Source organism: Saccostrea echinata, unplaced genomic scaffold (assembly GCF_033153115.1).
Source record: "Saccostrea echinata isolate AGI-Se365-2 ecotype Australia unplaced genomic scaffold, CSIRO_AGI_Sech_v1 ptg000009l, whole genome shotgun sequence".
NCBI lineage: Eukaryota > Metazoa > Mollusca > Bivalvia > Ostreida > Ostreidae > Saccostrea > Saccostrea echinata.
The window spans coordinates 24,402,662-24,427,867 of record NW_026889758.1 but is presented as its reverse complement, the minus strand read 5'-3'; the positions used below and the strand labels follow the sequence as shown (position 1 = coordinate 24,427,867).

At 35.5% G+C, this 25,206-nt stretch overlaps 2 long non-coding RNA genes across 2 annotated transcripts in view; one reads left to right on the top strand and one right to left on the bottom strand.

The window, feature by feature from the left end:
* The window catches only part of LOC133182075 (uncharacterized), a 262,045-nt gene that overhangs the window by 43,003 nt on the left and 193,836 nt on the right, over positions 1 to 25,206 (top strand). The window lies entirely within an intron of this gene.
* On the bottom strand, positions 18,325 to 22,984 carry LOC133183489 (uncharacterized). The gene is made up of 3 exons (XR_009720654.1): positions 22,554 to 22,984; positions 18,771 to 19,373; positions 18,325 to 18,735 (listed from the first exon to the last, which is right to left on the bottom strand). It is a non-coding gene; the product is annotated as an uncharacterized LOC133183489 (long non-coding RNA).

The following is a 25,206-nucleotide window of genomic DNA, read 5'->3' as shown; positions in this document are numbered from 1 at the left end:
GTTGAAATATAATGTGTCTGTAGCACGATTGAGATCAACCCAGCGTGCTACTTTTCCCGTCAGGGAGGAGACAACTTAATTGTTGATGTTTGGGGATATGCCAGTTTGCCGGCTGTCCCACTGTTGTGTAGACCACTGTGGACAATACCTGCCAACTCGAATAAAACATATAAAATAAATAAGGCATTTTTAAAAAAAAATATATTAAGGTCTTTGATAATTTACGATTAAAAGTTTTATTTTATGCATATTGTTTATTTTGATATTAAACGAGGAATTGAATGAAGAAAAGATTATATCCATTTCTCTTTCATTTACTTTATTTATTTTAAATCTAAATGAAAAAATTTGTCGCCAAATAATTTGTAAGGAAACCACTTAAAGCAGCAAAAAAGTTATTTTTGAAGAATATTAACGTTTACTGTAATCAGGTACATGTGTATGTTATATACAGCAAGTTTATTTCAGTTACACTTAAACGACTTCTCGTTCACTTGCCGAATGAAAATGGTTACTTTACGCGTTCTAATTTTTGACATGTCTATTGCCATTCTGAACTTCAAACTTCACAACTACAATGGTTTTTCTTTTCAATTTCAGTAGTTTTTGTGCTCAAATTATTATAGTGTCAGAGCCTTTGTTTGGAAACCAAAGCCCGTAAAATTTCAATTAAAAGGGAATAACTCAACAATGGAAGATAATTTCTGGATAGTATTACAGTATTCTGAAAGTGTTGTTTTTGTCTATAAGCTCTGAAAATTTAAACGAAATCCGTTCAGAAATTAGGAAGATATGAAACTTCAAAGTTGGCGTCTAGAAAAAAAAAAAAACGAGAACTAGATGAAATCTCGTTGCGAGCAACGAGTAGGTCTTCCGTTAGATTTCTGATAAAATCTTGATTGGGAAATTTTGATTGATAAAAGAAAGAAAAACAACTTTAAATGTAAAAAATATTCATACAATTCTTCAAAATTGTTTAGCAACTCATAAAGGAGTGAAACCTATCAATTTCAAACAACTTCTGGTCTTTTTTATTCACTTCTGGTATGACCGGAAGTACTCAAAATGACTTTTAACTCCTCACTGAGTGTGGAGGAATCATCCCTCAAAGTTTCGAGGAAAATTTCCGGTTCGGAAGAAATAACTTCCGGTGGAAATAATATCACTCGAAACATTCTATTTGCCTCTATTAAAAACATTTCAATGAGAAAAAAATGAAAAATTGCATATTTTTAAACTACTTCCGGTGGACAACGGACGTCACGGCAACAAAAACTATACAAGTTTCTCAAATCTACGAATCACAATCTATCGTCCCTGAAAGTTTCAAGACTCAATCTCTAACCGTTTTTGAGAACACTCGCGGACAAAATGCCACTTTAAAAATGAAAAATTGGCCATATCTCGCGACCGGAAGTGACGACGACAAAATAAAAAAAACGCATAAAGTTCAGATAATTTGCCATCATTGCTGAAAGTTTCGTGAAAATCTATCGAGGCGCACTCGAGAAATCGTCTGCACAAAATCGGTAAGAAAAAAAAAATAATAATAGTGGAAAAGAAACAACAGAATCAGTAGAAGGTCTTCCGTTGGAAACGGAAGACCTTAACTACAGCAAAGCTTATTGCAAAGCAACAAATAGGTTTTCCATCCGATTTAAAGTATCACTGCTTGTAAGTTTACGGATGACCTGGCACTCCTATCACATACCAAAGCACAAACGCAGAAGAAAATTACAACAGTGGCAGAAAACATTAGCACAGATAGGACTCAACATCAATATTGCAAAAATAAAGATCCTAAGAGCAAACACACCATCACATCTATACTTATAAATTAATAAATTTTGCAAATAAACCGCTCCGAAACGGGTGCACCAGCGTTCTTACTTACTCCTCTAAGAATACACTAGATACAAGATGATGTCCGTAAACTATATTTAGATTTCATTCGCATAGTACATGTAAGTATCGTACATTAAATTAAAAGTCTACTTCATTTTCTATAAACAGCCATGAGATAGCAAAGACGTGAGTACAGTGGCGGTTCCGGTTGGCGGATCTAAGTTACTGGCAATTTTTAATGAAACTGACAACAAGCAAACGTTTATTTATTTCATAAAACGTCATTACGGAATTATTCAATCAAAACTTGATTTAAATGATATAAAAGAAATAAGTTGAGATAACCGATTAAAAAGGGAAATGTGCAAATTATTTTCGTCATTCCCCGATCTTGATATTGACTGAAGCTTCTACAACATCATATAGCGATGTTAAAAGGAAAAACGAGGCGATTATAGCTGCATGAACAAAAAAAAAACTTTTGTGTGAATGGTCATTGAAATAATGGTAAATCATTGATAACACTATAAGTTGTGAATATATATTTATATATCGAAAGACTTCTACATATATGTAGTAGGTTTTCCTAATAAATTTATCGGAAAAATTTGTATATAGTCCTCACTGAGAGCATCGTGGCAACGAACCCGAAGTACAATTTGTACTTCGTAATAAAGTTGCTTACATGAAAAGAGAAAATTAATGAATAAGGTATTGTTCAAATACAATTAAAGCTGTAAAATTCTGTGCTTTAATCAATACATTTCAGTTTTTTTTCCTCAATACAGTCTTTTGTATCAAATAATCGGCCTTTTCATACGGCGTTAAAAGCTAAATTTTACACAGGTACTTTGGTCTTGGTTTATAAATATGCATGTACTTTATTGATATGTAAAAAAAGAGAGTAAAGTACAGTTTTTACATATCAATATGGTACATACACGTTTATAAACCAAGACCCTAGTACCTCTGAATTTTTACCAAAAAAAAAAACAACAACAACAACAACAAACAAACAAACAAAACAAAACAAAACAAAAAAATCAATTTATCAGTAAAATGTGCATATTCGCTGCCTTTATCCTTGACGGAAATAAAATAAGAGCATCTTAAGTACAATATCCATAACATAGTATAACAGGTTTCACAATAAACGTCAATTAATGAAATTGTTATTTTGGTTTTACAAAAAGGGGGTTGGGTTGGAGACGTACTTCATGCGCGATTTTGAACAAAGTATTTCTTCCTGCTATAAGCCTGTAGACTGTCAGTAGAAACTACAATATATATATATTACTGGAATATTTCTGTCGGTAGTGGTATAAATTCTATTCCCCGCACTTGTGCGGGATTTCATCTAGTGCTTCATTAAATATAGAAGGAAAGGAAATAGAGAAGTAGAACATTTCACCTACCTTGGCAGTATAGTGGACCAACAAGGAGAACAGAAGCGGACATAAAAGCAAGAATAGGAAAGCCCAGAGTAGCATTCCTGCAACATGGAAACATTTGGAAGACCAAGGGAATTACAACACATACCAAAGTTAGGCTTTTTTTAACAGCAACGTTAAGGATGTGCTTCTCTATGGTTCTGAGACGTGGATGATGACCGTTACCACAATAAACAGGATCCAGGCATTCATCAACTCTTGTCTGAGACGCATCCTCCAGGCTAGATGACCCGACAAAATCATCAACATCAATTTGTGGCAAAGAACAAACCAAGCCCCTATAAAAGAAATAATGCAGAGAAGGTGGAGGTGGATAGGGCATACTCAACGCAAGCCCCACAATAATATCACAAGGCAAGCCCTATCCTGGAACCCCTAAGGAAAACGTAGGAGAGGTAGGCCAAAGAACACCTGGCGGAGAGATCTGAAGGCAAACGTCAAAGAATGGGCAAGAAGTGGAAAGAGTTAGAAATCATTGCTCAGGATAGAGGGGGTCTGGAGGAATCTTGTCAGCGGCCTAAAAGGGGTAGTAGGCATAAGAAGAAGACGAAGAAGCTTGTAAGATGGGTAAGGGAAGTTAAACCATGCGTTGAAAAGAAAACCTTAAAACCACAAATGTCAATCCATATTTAGTATATCTTTCTGAATGAACTCTACGCTGATCTTCTTGAAGTAAAGCAATTCATGACTACTTCCGGTTGACCGGAAGTGACACCAATCGACAGAAAATTAGGTCGTAAGTCTCGGATGAATTGAATCAATTTTATGTTAAAGGTGCTTAGACACAGATTTGAACTTAATATTTTCTCAAATTTTCTGTATAATATCACGACTCATATATTGCAATAGCATTTCACAGGAAAATATAATTAAAAACTTATTTTATCTGGAAATTATTGAAACTACGAATTCCTGGACGCGTTTGATTAACACATCTTTGCACTTACACAAATTTTATCTTTATCCTTAATATTTAAGAAAAGAAGCGATTTTGTTCTGTATTAGTGAAAAATATTACATCTATAATCCAGAAAATTCAGAGTAGAAATGTTCGAAAGCAAAACCAGCTCACCATTATTGTCAGTCCATGCTCTGTGATATGTACAAAGTTTAACAAATTGAACACACCCGTGGAACGTAAACTGTTTTTGAAAACAGGACACGAGCTCTGTTATTATTAATGTTTACGATTCACCGGGTGTTTTCAATTGTTAAACTCTGCACACACCACTGAGCACGGACTTGCAATACTGTGAGTGAGTTTTGATTTCGAACATTTCTACTCTGAATTTTCTGGGTTATAGTTATATTATTTTTCATTAATACACAACAAAATTGGCACTTTTCTTAAGTATTAAGAATAAAATTAAAATACATGAAAGCGTAAGGATGTGTCAACCAACGCGTCCAGAAATTCGAAGTTTTGATAACTTCGAGATGAAATAAGATTTTTATTATATTTAAGTATGAAATGGTATAGCAACATATATGTCATGAAATTTTACATAACATTTGAGAAAATATTAACATCAAATCTGTGTCCAAGCACCTTTAATATCTGTAGAAATGTCATTTCTGGCTACTTCCGGTTTAACCGGAAGTGGTCGAAAGTGACGTTCCTCGATCGAAAATACGGTCAGACGTCCTCTATGGCATGTAAATTCAATTCCATACCAATATGAGTGAAAATATTTTCAATTTTTAATAACTACCGGTTCAGTCGGAAATGACATCATTCGATGTATTTTGATGATCTTACTAGCGTTTACCTGTCATGAACAACTTTGCTTCTTTGATAAATTACTTAATACTTTTTGAGATAACGAGAAAATAAAACTTTTGGCCCCTCTATACTCCTTATTTTAGGGTCCAGATCTTGTAATCCTGCACTACTTTTGCTCTATATGTTTTAATATTTACGGGTAAAGTGATAAATTATAGAGAAAGTGTTAAAAATTTTGAAATTGACAATATGACATTTATTTCGTCATAGCTATCGTCAGCGTGTAGCACTTCCGGTGATAATGAAAAACATTTGTCACATCTACATATATTGTCCCATCATCGCTGAAAATGTCAAATTTATATCTTAAGCCGTTTTTGAGAAAACTCGCGAACAAACTAACCCTCTAACATTCACTAAAATGCTGAAATCCCAGAACCGGAATGAAGTCATCAAAACAATAAAAATATATGTCTAGATTTTTTGATGTTCTATCAGACCTGAAAGTTTCATGAAAATCAAGCCAGCCGTTTCTGATCTGAGAGAGAAAAAAACAATACAATTGATTGGTTGTGTGTTTTTATACGTTTTTTTTTTATTTTATTTTATATTTTTACTCATATAGAGATGTCACCATAAACCGGTGAAGGGCTTCAAATTTAGACCTTTACTCGGCATTCAGGGCTATTGAGCAGTAACGTTTCTTTATCGTGCCAACGCCTACTGTAATACGTGCCCTCGGTTTTTAAGGTCTCATCCGAAAGACCCACAACTTTCACTCCAAAGCACGGGCACTGGAAGTTTATGTAAATATTGAGTATATGCATGTATAAAAAAGGAAGGGTAGGACACTCTTTTTGAGGCAAATTTGGGTTTGGGGTATTGTGGATATGTTTTTAAATGACCTGACGCGATAAATCCTTTCTATATACTTTACTTACAATATATATCTTGCTTCGTTCCGCTTCAATGCATTTTACTTGGAGAAATAGACGTTTTTACACCTCCAAGACTAGTGCTTAAGAATTTTGCTATACTGCTTTACTTCCGGTTACAATCACAAGCGAAGTGATTCGAACACATTCGATTCCGATCACGAAGCAAGCACTGTACCGACTGAGCTACCATGACGGTCCATGACAAAGAATGAAGCAAGAAGAAGTCTAGAATTGATTTCTATTTTCTGAACAGAAAATGATATTACATTTACATTAATTAAAACTGATATTCACAAGAACTTTTTTTAAAAATCTGATTTATTTCAAAATATAGCTCAGTTTATTTGCCATGTTTTTGACATAAAAAATAATAAATATAAAAAACAAATCAATAAACAATACATGTATTGTAGCAAATAAACAACATTTTTGATTGAGTTTCTCTTAGATGGTCAATTTACAATCTGTGCATACTAGCAGTACCACTTTATACGCTTTCAGTAACTCCCTATCCTTTTCAGCTCCTTCAGCTGCAAAATAACAACACAAATCCTTTTTTGTCTGAAACTTTTCTGTAGAGTAATATGAAAATTCTATTGATGAACTGCAGTTCATTTGGAGTCGTATGAAAATTGTGCCTTGCAAAGCTAAATTAAAGAGAGAAAATGATATTAAAAGCAACACAGAAACCCAATGGCTAATGTACTCAAGATTCTAATATCAACTGAAGTTGTTTTTTTTTTTACTTCAATAATTTAATATTTGACACTGGGTGGTTTTCAGTCTAGGGTAAAATTCAACTTGCAAAGAAAAGAAGAAATACCATCTGGGGAAATAAGTGATCCGCAAGTATAATCATGTTTCTGAAGAAGTCTTGTGAGGGCTCGTCCATCCCCACCTGACAACTGTTTTATGAAATAAATGCATCTAGGTTTACCACATTCAACACAATTCACAATTTTCCTGACATTCTGTCCAGTCAGTTTTGGCTCCCTTTCAAAAAGTGAAATGACATTGAACAGTTTTTTTCAATATGTTTTAAAAAACTTTTAAAAATTGTTATTTTTAAAATATATTAGCAAAGTATGAATTCCAATCAACTCGGATTTCTTTGTTTTTTATCTGCAATGTTTCTGCAACAGTTATTGCTTTTGATTAGTACCTGAAGGTCTATCTTCATCTGTTGTGGATTGGCCAAGCAGGTCTTCAAGCTTTCTGTAATGTTTCTTTTCAGCACATAGTACTGGATCAGGCATAATGGGCAAATCCAAATTGGATCGTGTCGCCCGCGTGGCGCAGTGGTTAGAGCTAGTGATGAAACGATTGTCGCCGACGATCCATTGTCGGTCGTTCGGAGCTCTTCGATGCTACTAATCGATTACAAAAAAAAAAAAAAAATCTACGGGTTACACCCACACCTCCCTTTCTAAGGAGGAACTGACTTCTTCAAAAGCATATGTCCGTTTTAGATATTTTAAATTCCCAATAATCAAAATGAATTTGTATTACCATACCTTTACTGGATTCCTAAACTTCATAAAAATTCTTACAAAGATACATTGCAGTAAATGTTCTACCAAGCCTCTTTCTTTACTCCTCACTAAAATATTTACTGTAATGAAGGAGAAGCTTCAGGAGTACTGAACAACAGTATATTCGAGAAGTGGTGTAAATTAGATGTGGATACTTAAAAACTTTTGGAAAATTTGAAATCACAAAATTTTACTAAAATCAATAGCATCAAAACGTGCGATTTTTCAACACTTTATACAACCATTCCTCACGATTAATTGAAGTTCAGGCTTTCTGACATCATAGACAGCTGCTTTTTAAATAAAATTAGAACTCGTAAATATACTTACCTTGTCATTGGTCATTTACAAAATTTATTTTGTTAAAAAGCACTCTGATTGTACTCGGAAGTTGATATTAAAAAGGTGCTTGAATTTCTGATTGACAATATCTATGTAGTTTTTTGAGATCAGGTCTTCCAACAATCTGTTGGAATTCCCATGGCTACAGATTGCGCCCCCTTATTAGCAGACCTATTTTTGTATGTATTCATATGAAGCAGAATTTATTCAAAAACTTCTGCATGAGAAAATACTTGCTGTGGCCTTCAACTCAACATTTCGATATATCGACGACGTAATTAACTATAGTTGCTTTCATTCATATGTCGACTCGATATATCCCAGTGAGCTTGAAATAAAAGATACAACAGATTCTGACACATCTGTTTCATATTTAGATATTTTACTAGAGTTAGGGTTAGGGTTAGAGTTGCTAATCCCGCACAGAGGACAGAATTAAAAAATGAGTGGGTTTAAAAATTCAATTCCAGTGTTTAAATATTGCATGAGTAAATAGAACTTGTTTACGTCTGATTTTCCCTGAAAACATTACGATGTTTATCCGATGTATTTTTAGCCAATCAAAATCTCTGTGCGGGATTAGCACATACCATTTCATGGTTGAATTCGACTTTTCCACTCGACGAGCAGAGTTTTGACACTGTTTACGGAGACTAAAGAAAATAAAGAAAAGCATGCCATATATGGTTGTGTAGATAAATTATCATAGAAAACATAGGTATAAACAGTTTGTCAGTGTATTTCCTCTGAAAGTGTAAATGAGTGCGATTCTGGGGGAGGGGGGTACTCCGTGTAATTCGGAGTTAGATACCTTGTGTTATTATACTATGGGTTAAATATTTATTACCGAAACAAGTGCCTGTGGATGGTTGGCCTAGTTTAAACACCCAATCTTTACTTACATATCAACCATGACAGGATTAATTCTCAAAAGTGCTGCTCTTGGAACAATTCAACTGAAAGGAAGCCATACAGCACAAAATATCTGTAAAGAGTTAAAGGTCACACACACAAAGTGGAATCTTCCTCCTAATCCTATTGCGATCACAGATAATACAGCCAATGAACAGAAAGCGTTTGTACTCCTAAATTGGGGTAGATTTGGATGTTATGGGCACCGGGTCAATTTGGTGGTTAAGCATTCTCTAGACATTCCTGAAGTATGGAGACTTTTGGGTAAAGGAAGAAAATTTGTTACATTTTCCACCAGTCTAGTAGTAGTACTGATTTGTTTCTGGAGAAACAGAAATTACTTTTTGATGGCCAGACAACCAAGAACGTAATTGGACACAAACTTATTAATGGCGTACCAACCAGATGGAATCAACATTGTATATACGCTTAGTTGAACAGTGTCTTGTCATGATGGCTTTAGCAAATGATCTAGCATTATCAAAGCAGGCAAGCTCTACTTTTAAAAAATGTGTATTTTCCTTTGAAGAACGGAGCATAGCTGAGAACACTGTGGCCTTACTGCAACCATTTGAAAAGCCACAATTGTATGTGTTGATAAGACACCCACTATAAAGTTTTACCAATTATTATCAAACTTTTAAAAATCATTGACCCCAAAGAAGATGATGATCCAATAAGCTGAAAAATGAAAGAGAAAATGCAAAATGAGCTGGACAAAAGAGCAGTCACTGATAAAACCACATTAATTGGATGTGTTATGAATCCATTTACTAAAGACTTGGATTTTGCCCCAGAATTGAGAGAACAGGCATACATGTACAGATGAGAGAGGAGGTACAAGATGAGTTAAAGACTGGGATTCCTCTTAAGATTAAGATGGAAAAGAATAAGGATGAGAATTCAGACAGACACACAGATGAGCCTCAAGTCACGAAGTTGAAGTCAGTAGATACTGAAGACTGGTTAGCTGACATAGTTGCACTGGAGGAAGTCAGCCAAATCCTGAAATGGCCATTAACAATGAAATTCAGAGGTATCTAGGATGTAAAATTCTTTAAAAAGATCAAGGTCTTACCGTTCTTGAATGGTGGAAATCTCGCGAGCAATTTTATCCTAGACTGATGAATACTAGCTGCTAAGAAATACTTGTCTGTACCTGCTTCTTCAGTGTCATCAGAAATGGCGTTTAGTTTGTGTGGAAACATTGTGAATAAGAAGAGATGTAGGCTGAGTGCAAATAACATTGATCTGCTTGTGTTCCTCAACAGAAACATTGCCTATTGGTAGAGGTTTAAGTACTTAGTATAGTATACTGTTCTAAACAGTTTGTAGACCAAATTTCTAGATCTAGTCATTATCGTAGCTTATAGAAAGTCTTGATTTTTATGCAGTTAGAATTCTAGTCAGTGTCTCATCGATCAATTTCAGAGATTAGGTAAATATGGAACTACTATTTACTATCAAATTTAGTCATTTCACTGATTTGCATAGGTATATTTCTTGATAATGAACGGACAATGTTACTTGTACATCATATTTTACATATGCGCATTCCCATTATGATTATTTAAATTTAAAAAATGATATTCTTTTTTAATATTACTTGTTATATTGAGATGTTTTACTCGTTTACCTTTGGAGCAATTAAAGAAGGAAGAATACAAATTCTGTTCTCAGCTTCTCTTATGTTAAATGATTTTGATATTATAGTTCAGAAAAAAAATCATCCATATAATATTTCGATTATATGTGTCCGATTATTTCCGATAATCGATTATAATTTTTTCCCGATTTCACATCACTAGTTAGAGCGTCTGCTCTAGAGTCGCGGAGTAAGGAGCTGATCCTTACGTCGCGGGTTCGAATCCACATCCTTCGGATGAGACGGTATAAACCAAAAACGAAAAAGATCTCTCATTGCTCAATGGCCCTGAGTGCCGAGTATAGGTATAAATTTGCAACCCTCCACCAGCAAGTGGTGGCGTCTCCATATGAGAGGGACGTAAAACAACACAAACAAATTGGATCGTCTTGGTCTGCAGCATTCTGCAGTGTGGAATTTTCAAATATATAATAAATACTCACGTTGAATAAAGTGGTCTTCCAAGAATTTCTTATAGTCTGAAAAAAGTTTAAAATACTTGTAAACTGGCATATATCGTATACTGAAATTAAGATGTGTGTGTTTTTTTTTGTTTTTGTTTTTGTTTTTTTTTTTTTTAAATTTTTTTCATATTTAAAATATCAACTACATGTAACATTGCAGTAGAAAAGGGTATTTATTCTGTTCGAACACAAGTAATAAATGTACTATGTGTCACAGTAAAGAAATTAAAGTATCTCTTTTCCTGCCCAAATCTTTCATTTGGTATTTTCCCAGCTCCATGGTTTGGTCAATATCATGCTTTACTTGTCTTTCCACAGAAAGAACCTCTCATGATGAGGCCTCCATACAATGGAATGGCACATCTTATCGCCGAAATATGGCTGAAATATTGACGATTCGGCATTAAACATAATAATAAATCAAAGACAGTTTTTGTGTTCTCCCTTCACGAAGATTGATAATAGGCTGAGGAGAATGGACCCAAGTATCCTTCTAGAACCTTCTGGAACCTTTTCAGCCTTTTCGCGAATTTCTGCCATCGAATTAGAACTCTTTAATTTGTTCTTGGTCAACAGTGCATTCTTTGCGGGACAGGGCTACATTCTGCACAACAATATTCAAAGTAGACATTATTCTTTCCACTAGGTTAAGCCAAGAATGACCTGGGGCTGTCCGTCCTGCTTTAAGAAGATCGAAATCTAAGTTTTTGAAGAGAATAATCAGACATAATTTCAATGAATGATATGTAAGTCTATGATCTGACTCACCATCACTAAAATTTATTAAAACTAGCTTTATATTTTCATCTCTGCTGCATGTCGCCAAGGGCTTGATGGCTGGAAACAGAATCTTTGTAAGTAACATTTACTGTGCCCTGTTAAAAGGATACTTCCTTGTCTTCAGGTATTTCTATTTTTAAAACCAACAGAGGGAGTTAAGTAACCCTTGCTTGAAAGATCATGGTCTAAGACACTCAAACTGGACCCTGAAGGTACTATGCTTTTCTTTCCACGTACTCTTGTGAAGATTATTTGCCCAGGTTCTCCAATATCTATGTTACACTGTCTATGAATTCAACATCTTAGTGCCTCATGCATCTGTACTAAGCGGCACAAAAGTGGTCATCTTGATGTGAGAGCCTCAACAGCCTCGTTTGAATTTTGAACTAGTGGCACTCAAGCAGAGTTCTTTGGTGTAAATGAGAATAAGACTATCGATTCGCTTGGTACAAGAACATCTGCATTTAACTCAGTCTTGACGTCTTCGCGATCGATGAGGTCTTTAACTGGTATGAACTTTGCAAAATGTTACACTCCATGTCGACGCTCATCTGCCGCACATTTCTTCTATTTTAGCTTTCAAAATTTCAAAAAAATGCGTCAAACGTGTCTCCAGGTCTACCTTTATTATAGTGTCTCAAGTCCAACACAAGGCCAGGGTCCTCTGCAAGTACAGCCTGTCGGACTCTTTCATCCATGCAAGGGTTCTGGAATACTGTTGCATCTCCGGTCAACTCTGTATTTATTGAAGGTAAAACATGCCTTGGAATATTAACATCTTTAAGATTACAATATTTCTTCGCTAAATCTCTTCGCATAAATCTAGTGTGATATTCATGTAATCGGGGTTTCAATTCATGCACAACCTTCATTGTTTCGTTCATTTTAATGTCGATTCCTCTTACCTCAGGAATTTTCCAAATAAAAAGTCTTTCCACTTTGGCCACCAGGAATGTACTGTAACACATTAATTGGAGATGGCAGCTTACTGTTCCAAATGAAGTCAAATCTTGTACGAAAATTTGCCTCTACATGCAAGGCATCATCAAAGTATAAATATTCACACATCCCTAATTTTGATATGGCAAAGTCAAGAAGAGCATACTTGTTATCAACCTCTTCTCCCTGGTATGTAGCTTAGATATGTATCCTGCCCAACCTGTCTGACAGGGCGATCCAACAACTGCCGTTCCTGCTGGTCCTTGTTAGCCTTGTCCGAATAATCAACAGCATAAGAGTTGAAGTATAGTAAAAGGTGCTGAAATTGATTTTTGAAATTCCCCCAAGATGATGTGAATGACATGAAACAATGTCAAGCAATGCTGAACTGTGCAATTTCAATATCTTTATGTCATTTTTGGAGCTGCTTTTTTGTTCTTCTTCCAATCAGTATACCGTTCACGGTAGCTCAGTCGGTAGAGCGCTCGCTTCGTAATCGGGAGGTCGTGAGTTCGAATCTCGGCCGCGACTGACCTAAGTCGATAAAAAATGGGTAGCAACTGTTCCTTCGCCATGCGCTCGGCACTTTGAAGTGAAATTTGCGGGTCCTTCGGATGAGACCTTAAAAACCGAGGCCCCGTGTCACTGCAGGCGTTGGCACGATAAAGATCCCTCACTGCTCAATGGCCCTGAGTGCCGAGTAAAGGTCAAAATTTGAAGCCCTTCACCGGTATATGGTGACGTCTCTATATGAGTGAAAATTCTCGAATGGGACGTAAAACAATATACAATCAATCAATCAATCCAATCAGTATAGCTACTGTAGTTCTCTAAAAATCTTAAATTACAAGTAAAAACAATAAATTAATCTAGTTCTGCTTTGAAAGTTTTCCAAAATCTCTGTTACATCTTATATAGTACTACATAGAGTATTATCCACCAAGTTCTGCTATACCAAATTTACGTATTATAAAACCGCCTTCGCCGGCCATGCTTGGATTCATGATGCGTATGCATTCAACATCACAGAGATGCTAACTCATAAATCAACTGGTCTATCAGTCAAGCGTTTCCGTGATTTCTTCCAGATCCTGTATATTAATCAATCATACATACACCAAAATCCGGATGAATTTACGTACGTTATTAAAAAAAATTATTAACTATATTCGTTGATAAAATTTCTCCGGATCGCACCGTTTTATGCGGGTCGTCCGGCAACGCCAAACAAAGCTTATTTTATTTTGGCCTTATCCATGCACACCTAGGTACTATATAAGCGAACATGACAAAGTCGATAAATTTTACTTGGCTTTTTTTAGGGGTGGGGGAGGGAGTAGGGGTGGTTCCAGCAATCAACAAACAAACAAAAAAACAAACCAAAACACCGAAAGCTAGCGCCGATAAAGGGTTGGTGTTGGGAGATTTGGCCGGGAAGGGGGAGGGGGAATAAATACCCAGGTCTTCAAACACTAACAGAAGGTAATTTTTTTTATATTTTTATGAACGGTCCATTTTTCTTTAGTTTTTTCGTTTTTATGCTACTTAAGTTTGACCCACTTTTCGAAAATTGGTAGTTTTTAAGAGAGAAGATAGGTCAGTTATATTCGCAATAAGCTGTGGCGGTTTTAAAAGCCCATGATTTGCAATTTCCATAATCACAGACCCAAGTCTGTATTTTAGTGTCGAAGGATCCAAATAAGGACTTCCCTTCACCTTTTCAAAATTACCATTTAGAAATTGTCTTTGGACATAGTAAAGTTTAAGTCCCATCACATTTACATTGCTACACTGTGGACTTGCAATGAAATATTGAAATAACGAACAGTATTCAACCGCAAAGTCCATTAAAACAGTACAATTCGGGAGCAAAGCAAACACGGACTTCCAAAAACATCAGAGGTGGGATCAGGTACCATGGAGGAGTGAGCATCCCCTGCCGACCGGTCACAACCTTGTCATGATCGGAAAATAACGGAAATATCCGTCGACAATTCAGTGTGTATATAATGGCCTAACAATTAGTTTGAAAACATCAGTCAGCATTTGACTTAATGATATATTGTATTTGCTGACAAGGTCATTGTATCGACCATAGAACTTACGAAATGATGACTTTAAACGAGACAGTTGATATTCTTGTTTCATCAACTTGTCAATAACTTACCTCGTTTTAGACATTGTTCATACGTAGAGTTTGTTCTTACGTAGAGCTTGTTTCTGATAGATATATACCCCGTATGCAGGTGAAAAGGGTATATTGCTGAATAAGTAAGGGAAGTTGACTATTAAAAAGTTAAACTCATCACGTTTATCATAAAGCTTTGTTGTAAGATTACCATATTGCTTATTCATCATGTTCATTGCACACAGATTCACACTTCTGCTTTCACTGAGAAAAAATCCATGAAATTTCTTATTTTATGCCCTCGTAATTGAAGATTCGGGGGCATATAGTTTTTGCCCTGTCCGTCCGTCTGTCTGTTTGTCCGCAAAAGCTTTAACCTTGCCCATAACTTTTGATTGATTGGAGCTATGGCTTTTAAATTTCATATGTGTATTTCTTGTGACAAGACCTTTCTTTGGGTACCATCGTTTTTTAACGTGGAGTTTGATCACTTTTGCAAAATTTTATGGGACTTTAACCTTGACCATAACTTTTGAACAGTTGGAGCTTGGGCTTTCAACCTTCACATGTGTATTTCTTATGACAAGACCTTTCTTTTGGGTACGAACACCTTTGACCCTTTGACCTTGGAGTTTGACCTACTGTTGAAAAAACTTTAACCTTCGACATAACTTTTGAACACTTTGTGCTAGGTAATTTATACTTTGCATTTATACTCCTTGTGACAAGACCTTTTTTTTAATACCAAAAACTTTGACTTTTTGACTTTGACCTTGGAGTTTGACCAACTTCAATTTTGAAAAATTTTAACCTATGCCATAACTTTTGAACAGCTAGTACTAAGGTTTTCATCATTTACATATGCATTCCTTGTGAGAAGACCTTTCTTTAGATACCAACAACTTTGACCCTTTGACCTTGGAGTTTGACCTACTGTTGAAAAAACTTTAACCTTGGCCATAACTTTTGAACAGTTGGTGTTAGGGCTTTCATACTTCACATGTATATTACTTGTGACAAGACCTTCCTTAGGCCAGCATTTTTTTTTTATTTTTAGGTTTACGAACACCAGAATGAAAAAGTCCCGTAGGAGGAGGAAATCAATTTTTTTTTGGTATAAATTATCGACTTCCGTACATTTATTTCTGCTTCTTTTTTGATACTCTCCTAACAGGCTCCTTGCCACTGGTCACACAATGGTTACAAATAGAAAGGTAGAACCTTAAATTGTTTATTTCGTCTGCCAGTTGGAGCCATGCAGTGATATAAATTTTGAGATGGTCAAAATACAAATTTTAAAAAAATCAATTTTTTTTAAACTCTTTTAATTTATGTATATCTTCATTTTTTTTTAAATTCATGTGTTACATGAATGTGTAGAAATTGTTTTAAAAAATATACTCAAGACCTTATTAAGTAAATTTTCCTATCATACAACAGACAGGGAGGGGGTGTGAAAATTTCTTCAATCAAGTGTAAAATAATTTTTCTGGCTGCCACATTCAACAACGATACTATATGCCTGTATATATTGGTATATACTTGTTTTCTTTAATAATTGAAATATTTCATTCCTTTAGGCTATTGTTTATTTCACCTTCAAATAGACTTCACCTCACCCATAGTTTTATTCAATACAACTGATGCATAAGCATTCCTTTTCTAAAGAATGTTGCATAGATTGTACGCTATAACAGAGACGTAAACAATGTCTCTGGCTATAGCTACCATGGGCAGTTTTTAGTATTAACTTACATGTATTTACTAATATGGACACATACTGTAAACCAACTATTATTCGCGTCAACTTTTATTCGCGATTCCATAGTCTGAAATCAATCCGCGACGATTAATTTTCGCGACTGAGGAAACATCTCTATAAATACAAAGCAAGATAAATGGTTCGCGGCGATTAATATTCGCGAGTTAAAGTAGGTCGCGAAACTCGCGAATATTTCTCGCACGCGAATAGAAGTTGGTTTACAGTAATAATCTCACAAACATGTCATTGTGCAACAAAGTCGTCAGCATTTTATTTGTCCTCTGAACGGGTGAAACGTTTTGAATGGCACACTTTTCGATGAATTTTACACTAAACCAAGCTATGATGCTGGTATGGACTATGCAGGTCTACCTTGTTTACCCGCCATGTTTATCTTAAACCGGATGTACGAGTTCGTTAATTTGAAATCTCGATCCTGATTCAAATTCAACATCGGGAAAGAAAAAAAAATCTGTTTTTCTCGATTTTATTTTTTTTTCCTGAAAATTAAAAAAACTCGAGCGGCGAGTTTGTAAACCTAAAAATAAAAAAAAGCTGGCCTTAGGATACCAACAATTTTGGCATTGTTTGACCTTCGAGTTTGACCTACTTTTAAAAAAATTAAACCTTGGTCATAACATTTGAACGTTTGGTTCTAGGGCTTTTACATTTCACGATCATGTGTATCACTTGTGACAAAATCTTCCCTTGGGTCATTTGACCTTGACGTTTTACTTTTTTTGAAAAAATTTAACTTTTCAACAGTTTGTACAATGGCTTTCATATTTTACAGATATTTTCCTGGAGACAAGACCTTTTTTTTGATACCAACATTTTTAATTTCTTGACCTGGAGTTTGACTTGCATTTGAGAAACTTTAACCTTCGCCATAAGCTGCCGTACGGGGGCATCAGTGTTTCACAAACACATCTTGTTGTTACAGAAAATTTCCTGATTAAGTTAAGAATAAACAAGATGCTATGGCCAAGTTTGGAAAAAATACTGTCCGGCTCATAACTAGAAAACTATTAGACGTAGAATCATCAAACTTTCCAAAAAATGTACAAAAATAGGTCAAACTCCAAGTTCAAGGTCAAAGGGTAAAAGTTGTTAGTATCTAAAGAAAGGTCTTGTCACAAAAAATGCGTATGTGAAGTATGAAAGACCTAACACCAACTGATCAAAAGTTATGGCCAAGGTTAAAGTTTTTCAAAAGTAGGTCAGACTCCAAAGTCAAGGACAAAATGTCAAAGTTGTTGGTATCTAAAGAAAGGTCTTCCCAGAGGAAATGCATATGTGAAGTATGAAAACCCTGGCATTAACTGTTCAAAAGTTATGGTCAAGGTTAAAATTTATCAAAATTTAAGTAGGTCAAACTGCAAGGTCAAATCCAAAGAAAGGTATTTTCACAAGGAGTACACATGTGAAGTATGAAAGACCTAGCACAAACTGTTCAAAAGTTATGGCAAAGGTTAAAGTTTTATCAACAGTAGGTCAAACATCAAAAGATGTTGGTACTCAAAGAAATGTCTTGTCACAAGAAATACACATGTGAAGTTTGAAAGCTTAAGCTCCAACTGTTCAAAAGTTATGGACAAGGTAAAAGTCTCATAAAATTTTGCAAAAGTGGGTCAAACTCCAAGATCAAGGTCAAATATGATGGTATCCAAAGATGGTCTTGTCACAAGGAATACACATGTGAAATATGAAAGCCATGGCTCCAACCAATCAAAAGTTATGGGGAAGGTTAAAGTTTTTGCGGACAAACAGACAGATAGATAGACAGACAGACGGACGGACAGGGCAAAAACTATATGCCCCCGAATCTTCGATTACGGGGGCATAAAAGGGTCATTCTACGAATAGAGGCCCAAATGGTGTCCCGTCATTTTAGTATGTGTTGAGCAATACCTGGTTAATGAAATTTTAAAAATAAGTCTGGAATATTGTAGAAGGAGATAATAAATATGCATACACACCATAAGGACACCCCTGAAAGCAATATTACTTCTTAAAAAAAAATTTCAACGTCATGGACTTGCTTTGAAATGCCATGTCCCAAACTACAAAATCGAATTTGTAATATTGAATATGCGTGTGTGAAAACTGAATTCTCTTTCAAAATTTAACCTGTCGAGATTACTAAGGTATAATAAAATATTCATTGTTGATTTTAAAAAAGATACGGGTTACTAAATTCTTTTTTTTAATAATTTATTGTTTGTAAAACGGTGTCCCTGATATTCTTGTCATTACCGAAACGGTGAGATAAAACTGCAAAATATAAGAGACAAGAAAGAAGAAGCTACGTGATTAAAAGTTTCAGAAACCGCCATCTTTGATACAAGGCATAACGTTCTCCTGTGGGTAAGTAAGCAGATATTACATTGTAAATGGTCTTACTTTCAAGCGTATGTTTATTCAGTGTCATTACCGAATGCTTGCTACAATAAAAGTACGATCACCTAGGAAAAATGCAATTGTTTAGAAAGAAATATAGATTGGTTTTGAATTGTGTTGTACATTATTTAACACCTTTTGGCAAGTAGCGCCCTCTATATTCTGTTTAACATTTCAAAATGTCATAACCGAAACGTGTCATTACCGAAACAAATCCCTTGAATCAAATCGTTTCGGTAATGACATCAGTGTTACGGTAATGACAAATCATCTTTAGATTGTCTTGTGCGTGGATTTTACAACACTATTATAGTGTTTTATGCATAAGAGGTTGTTACAAATAACTCCTATATGTGGGTCCAGTCCTGGGAGGTAGGCGAGACTAACCTACATCTAATACACAGTGTTTTGAACAATTGTTTTCAAATGCTGATGAATTACCTGTTTAAAAATTAATTTTGCTCAAGCCATGACTGTTTCTAAATAAATTTGGAAAATATAAGGCATGATAACTGGGGGAGGGGGTTGTATACCATTATAAAGCACGTGCTTCTTAATACAATTAAATGTTCAGATTGAAGTAAATTACTAACAAATTCCTTACAATTTTTAATTAGCATTGGCTGTCAAAACAAAATTATTAGATTCATATCCATGCTTTTATTAAAACCTGTTACTTTTTTATTTCTAGGAATGAAAAAAAGTAAACTTGATGAGAAAAACGTCTTTGCAATCGAAAATTTAGTGGTGATTTCTGAAAAAAGGCTTAAGGAGCTTCTACTCTTTCAATACACTGATAACTTACGTTTTGACTGGGCAAAATTAGTCGTTGATGCATATGAAAAATATGAACATTCAAAGGAACTTTTATTACTGATGAACAAGTGCTTAAAAAACCCTGAGCTATGGCACTCACTGCAAAAGAAAGATCAAAAAGATGGAGGGAAAAGCAGAAACAGGATCCAGAAAAACATACAAAATACTTGGAGAAAGAAAAGCAAAGGTATCAAGAGAGGAAAAAAGTCGGCAAACTGAAAAATGTAGAAGAGTTATCAGAGAGAGATCAGCGATCAGTAAGAAAACAATGGAGAAAAAATCAACGAAACAAAAGAAAAAAGGATAAGGAGACTAAAATTCTCCTTTCAACTAATACACCTCCGAATTCACCAAGTCAAGATCTGTCACGCGAACAGCTTCCTTAGGACGGAAGAACATCTAGAGGTAGAAAGAAAATCAGGAAAGATAGATCGAAAGCATACAGAGAAATTGGTAAACTACGAATCAAACTTGCACAGAAGGAAAAAGATGTTGCCCGATATAAAAAAAAAGACTCTACAGAGAAAAAGTGAAAAACAGAAATTTGGATTCTCCAAGAACTAAAACGAACACTCTTATCAGAGGACAAAACGTGTCGGAGGAAGTAAAGCGTACTTTGCATTTTCACCACAGCCTGGTCAAAGGTATTAGAGAAAAGTACAGATTGGCTGCTGAAAGGAAGAGTAAAGAGAATTTTGTCAATGTTCTGACATCAAGGTTATTACGAAAATACCGACTTAAGAAGTATGCAGCCAAAGCATTTGGATTCTCAAGGAAGAGAAATTTAGATCACAAAGGGAATATGGAAACACGGAAGGGCTTATTCAAAAGAAACAGATCAAGCATAGATGAAATACAGAGATCAGTCAGATCTTTCCTTCAGCGCGACGATAACAGCAGGATAGCACCAGGAAAGAAAGACACAATAACTCGGAACAAAGTAAAGAGACAGAAGCGTTTTTTGAATGACGATTTGAGAAATCTCCATGACAAATTTCTGTCTGAATTTCCAAACTTGAAGTTGTCGTACTCGTTGTTCTGTAGGTTCCGACCATTTTGGGTGCTCAAAGCAACAGAGAAGGATCGCCAAACATGTTTATGTATAAAACACGAAAATCTGCAATATCAAGTTGATAAACTCAAAGGCCTTGGTCTTATTTCTTCAACAAATTTCAATTCCCTCGCTGCAGAGATATGTTGTGACACCGGGAGCAAAGCTTGTATGTATAGAGAATGTCCGCAGTGTGAAGACAAACAAGTTATTATATCAGACAGGGATCTTGGAAAACAGGTCACATGGAAAAAATGGGTCAGCCGAAGGGTTGAAAAAGTCAAGAGAGTTCAAGGAGAGGATATAAAGTATGTCACATCCTTGACAATGCGGGAAGATGAGAGTGGGAGTGCTATGTCACTTGTTGAGGAATTCCAAGAAAATCTAAAGAAGATTTGTCGCCATTTCTTCAATATTAAACATCAGTACATCGCTCTTAGAACTTTGCGACAAAGTATGACAGAAAACGAAGTAATGATTCATATCGACTTTTCAGAAAACTACCAGTGCAAATATGACAGAGAAATCCAAAGTGTGCATTTTGGTGCTAACCAAAACCAGATCACTCTACATACAGGTGTGTTTTATTACAAAGACACATCCACGGGATTCTGTACCATTTCTGATTTTAACAAGCATGGACCCCCAGCTATCTGGGCCAACTTAAAACCAATTCTGTCCTTGCTGCGAAGTACATATCCAGACATAAGCACTGTGTATTTTGTAAGCGATGGACCCACAACCCAATATAGATGCAAGGCAAATTTTTATTTGCTTTCAACTTTGCTCTTTGACTGGGGTTTCAAAGTAGGTAACTGGTCTTTCTTAGAAGCTGGCCACGGGAAAGGCCCTGCAGATGGTATTGGTGGATCGGTGAAGCGGGCAGCAGACGCCTTTGTCTCTAAAGGTGGAAGTATAAATAATGCAAAGTCAATGAAGACTGCATTGCAGCAAAAAGACTCGACTATTCAATATTATTTAGTTAGTGAAGCAGATGTTGAGGAGATCCATAGAATAATACCATCAGACCTGGACTATGTTCCGCAGACCATGAAGCTACATCAGGTATCAGTATATTTGTAGTTTTATTGAATTCAAGTCATTGTATTAAAATATTGACCATTTATTTAGAAACTATCTTCTATTCATTCTCATTCACAGGTTTATTCAGAGGAGAGACACAAGTTAAGGGTGAGGGTACTCAGTTGCTTTTGTGCAAAGCCGAAGTCGTGCGAGTGTTTCCAGCCTTCAGCTTTTACCTTCACTTCGGTATCAGCTCGTGTGAGTTCTCCGGATGTAGATCCTCCCACTGAATCCAATCCCTCTTCGGCTGATACAGACTGGATTGGAAAGTGGTGTGTCGTTCTGTACGATGACGTGCCGTACCCTGGAATCGTCCAGGATGTGGACGATGAAGACTTCGAGGTTAAAGTCATGCACAAGATCGGTCAAAACCGATATTTTTGGCCCCTTCTGCCAGATATCCTTTGGTATGAACATAACAAAGTTGTTTGCAAAATACAAGAGCCTTCTCCGGTGGGTAGTAGGCACTTCCAATTATCAAAAACCGATTATGAACACTTGCTCCAGTTATTACAGTAAATGTAACTGTGATCATTTGGTGCGTATTTTTGCAACGGTGAACAATTTGAAATGTTTGTTTTTTTTTTTTTTGGTAGCCTTTCTGGTTGAAAAAAAAAATGATTGTGTTTTTTCTAGTTAAATTGATAATAAAGTTCATTCTTGCTTTATACCACATTGGGTTTTTTGAAGGATAAGATACAAAAAATTTATAGAATAAGTTATGAAAATATTCGATCGAAACAACTCGAAACTATTTACCGGAACGCACTGTCACTACCGCAACACATTGTCATTACCATAACGAGGAGAAAATAGGTCAATTAATTATCAATTAATCTAATAATAAATGTAATAAAGTGTTTAATCAACATGCATGAGTCCGTGAAATCTCACACCGTAGAAAAATGGAAGTAAAATAATCATATACACTCCTCAAGTGGTTTATTGACCAATGGTTTTTTTGAATTTTTTAAAAACGTAAATTTAACACCACAGTACGAAAAATAATGTGCGAATATTTCACTCAAATAATCATGAAGGTAAGATATTACTAAGATTTATTACTTCAAACTATGAAAAAATTGGTTTGATACTGTAACAATATTTTATGACGATTTAGTCGTCTGTTGCGGTAATGACAATTTTTTTTTCATGTATGTATGTGCAAGTCTCAAAATAAGCAATAAAATATTTTAAACATTGCTGCTGCATGTTGAAATGGTTTCCTCCAAGTTAGATTTAGTAAATAACGCAGAAAAAAATAGAATAAAATAGGGTATATGAATTCTGACTTTTAGAAAGTTCGTTTGGGCCTCTATCCGTAGAATGACCCAAAAAGGGGAAACTTGACATTTTTTTTCAGGAGAAAGGATAGTTTACAGTTAATTAACACCATTGATAAATCCATGTGGACTATTGTTGGGTTTTAGACATGTTCCTTGTGACTGCAAAATGCACGACATCTTCAAGAGAAAGTAGTCCTATCATGTATTTGAAAGAAATTATTAAACTATGAGCTTCTAACTAAAAAAGAGTAACATTAACATTGTACTTGAAGTTTTTTAAACGCTTTCTCTAACTTTCTTATGATTTGAAAATGGTTCATAAATATACACAAGTTCGTTATTCCCCACTGCTGTGCAGATATGCATTGGGCGCTTTCGCCAAATAATGCTCGGTTTTGACAAGTTATTAGCACTTGAAAACACTTCTTTTATGGTTGCACTTTCAGAAGTAAAAAAATAATAATAATAAAGAACAATAACATACGTTTTCAACGAAGGAAGCTGTAAATGACATGTAACTTGCATCATGTCAACATCCCGTTTCTAGAGCAGTGCGTTATCCACAACTTGTACTGTATTGAATTCGGATAATTTTCTCTCACTTTATGAAAAATATATGAGAACAAAACAATATTTATATTATTTATCAAAACACACTGAATTAGTTTCGTTGAATTTTTAAGATTTTTTTGTAAATTTAAGTTGAAAGAACGACTACTCCCTCGATAAACTGGTTTCCTGCCCCGTGATCTTGACGCTAATGGACGAGTTCACCATGTTAAAATCCTCGTAGGCTTTGAATTTGCCGCCGTGTCAATACACTGGTTGAACTCGAGGGTTCGTATAAATGCAGGAAGTTTGAAAAAAAAATGATCTATCGATCGGGCCTAGGTTTAAGGCCAAGGTATTTATATATTTTGAGAATTGAAATATTATATTCTAAAATCATCTATGATATGCAACAGGTGTACTTTTCAAACCAAGTAATTTCATATGCACTACATGAAAAGAGGATGGGTAATGCAAAACAATTATTTAACTCTAAGGCAATGTTAAAAGGTCGTGATTTTGAGATATATCGTTTAACTTTATTTTGTGATGAATGAACTTGGAGTATTACTAAAATTCATGGCCGTAGGAACCGGGGGGGGGGGGGCACGAGGGGGGCCGTGCCCCCCCCCCCAATAATTTTGCCGATATAAAGAATACTATAGAAAACATAGCTACTATACGCTTGTGCCCCCTCAATAAAAACGTCTGATGACCTTTTTTTTTTTTTTTTTCCTATTTTGCTTGTCAAGATTTTTTGATAGTCTATAGTGCCCCCTCAACTGAAAATGTATGGCTGTGCCCCCCCCCCCCCCAAACTGAAATTGCTTCCTACGGGCCTGTAAAATAATTAAAAGAAAAACCCGAATTAACACTTTTGCCAAATCTTGATCACGGTCGTCATTTGCTACATGTAGGAAAAATTCACTATTTTGCTCATTACCTTTGATTTTCAACACCATGGATCCGACCAAGGTTAGGTTTAAATATCAGGTAAGAAAGCTGAAATGGGGTATAAATGTTTGGTAAATGAAAACAATTTTTTGTTTTTATTTTTTTTTTTTATTATTGTTAACCTTGCATATACCAGGACAGAATTACACAATTTTGTTTAAAAATTTACAGCATGTGTCAATAAAAACGCTAAAACAGAGTCATTGAATATATTTATTTGTGTGTATGTATGTTTTTTAACGTCCCTCTCGAGAATTTTTCACTCGTATGGAGACACCACCACTTGCCGGTGGAGAGCTGTAAACTTTGTCCTATACTCGGCACTTACGGCCATTGAGCAGCGAGGGATCTTTTTCGTGCCAGCACCTACTGCGACACGGGACCTCGGTTTATACGGTCTCATCCGAAGGACCGGTCTCAACGTCCCACAGTGGGATTCGAACGCGCGACGGAAGGATCAACTCATTACTTCGCGACTCTAGAGCAGACGCTCTAACCACTGCGCCACGCGGGCGACAAATGAATATATTTAAGTGTTCATCTTGATTAATGAAAATAATATATATCAAATTGCCAATAAGTTTTTGATTGAAAAAATTGTTAGAC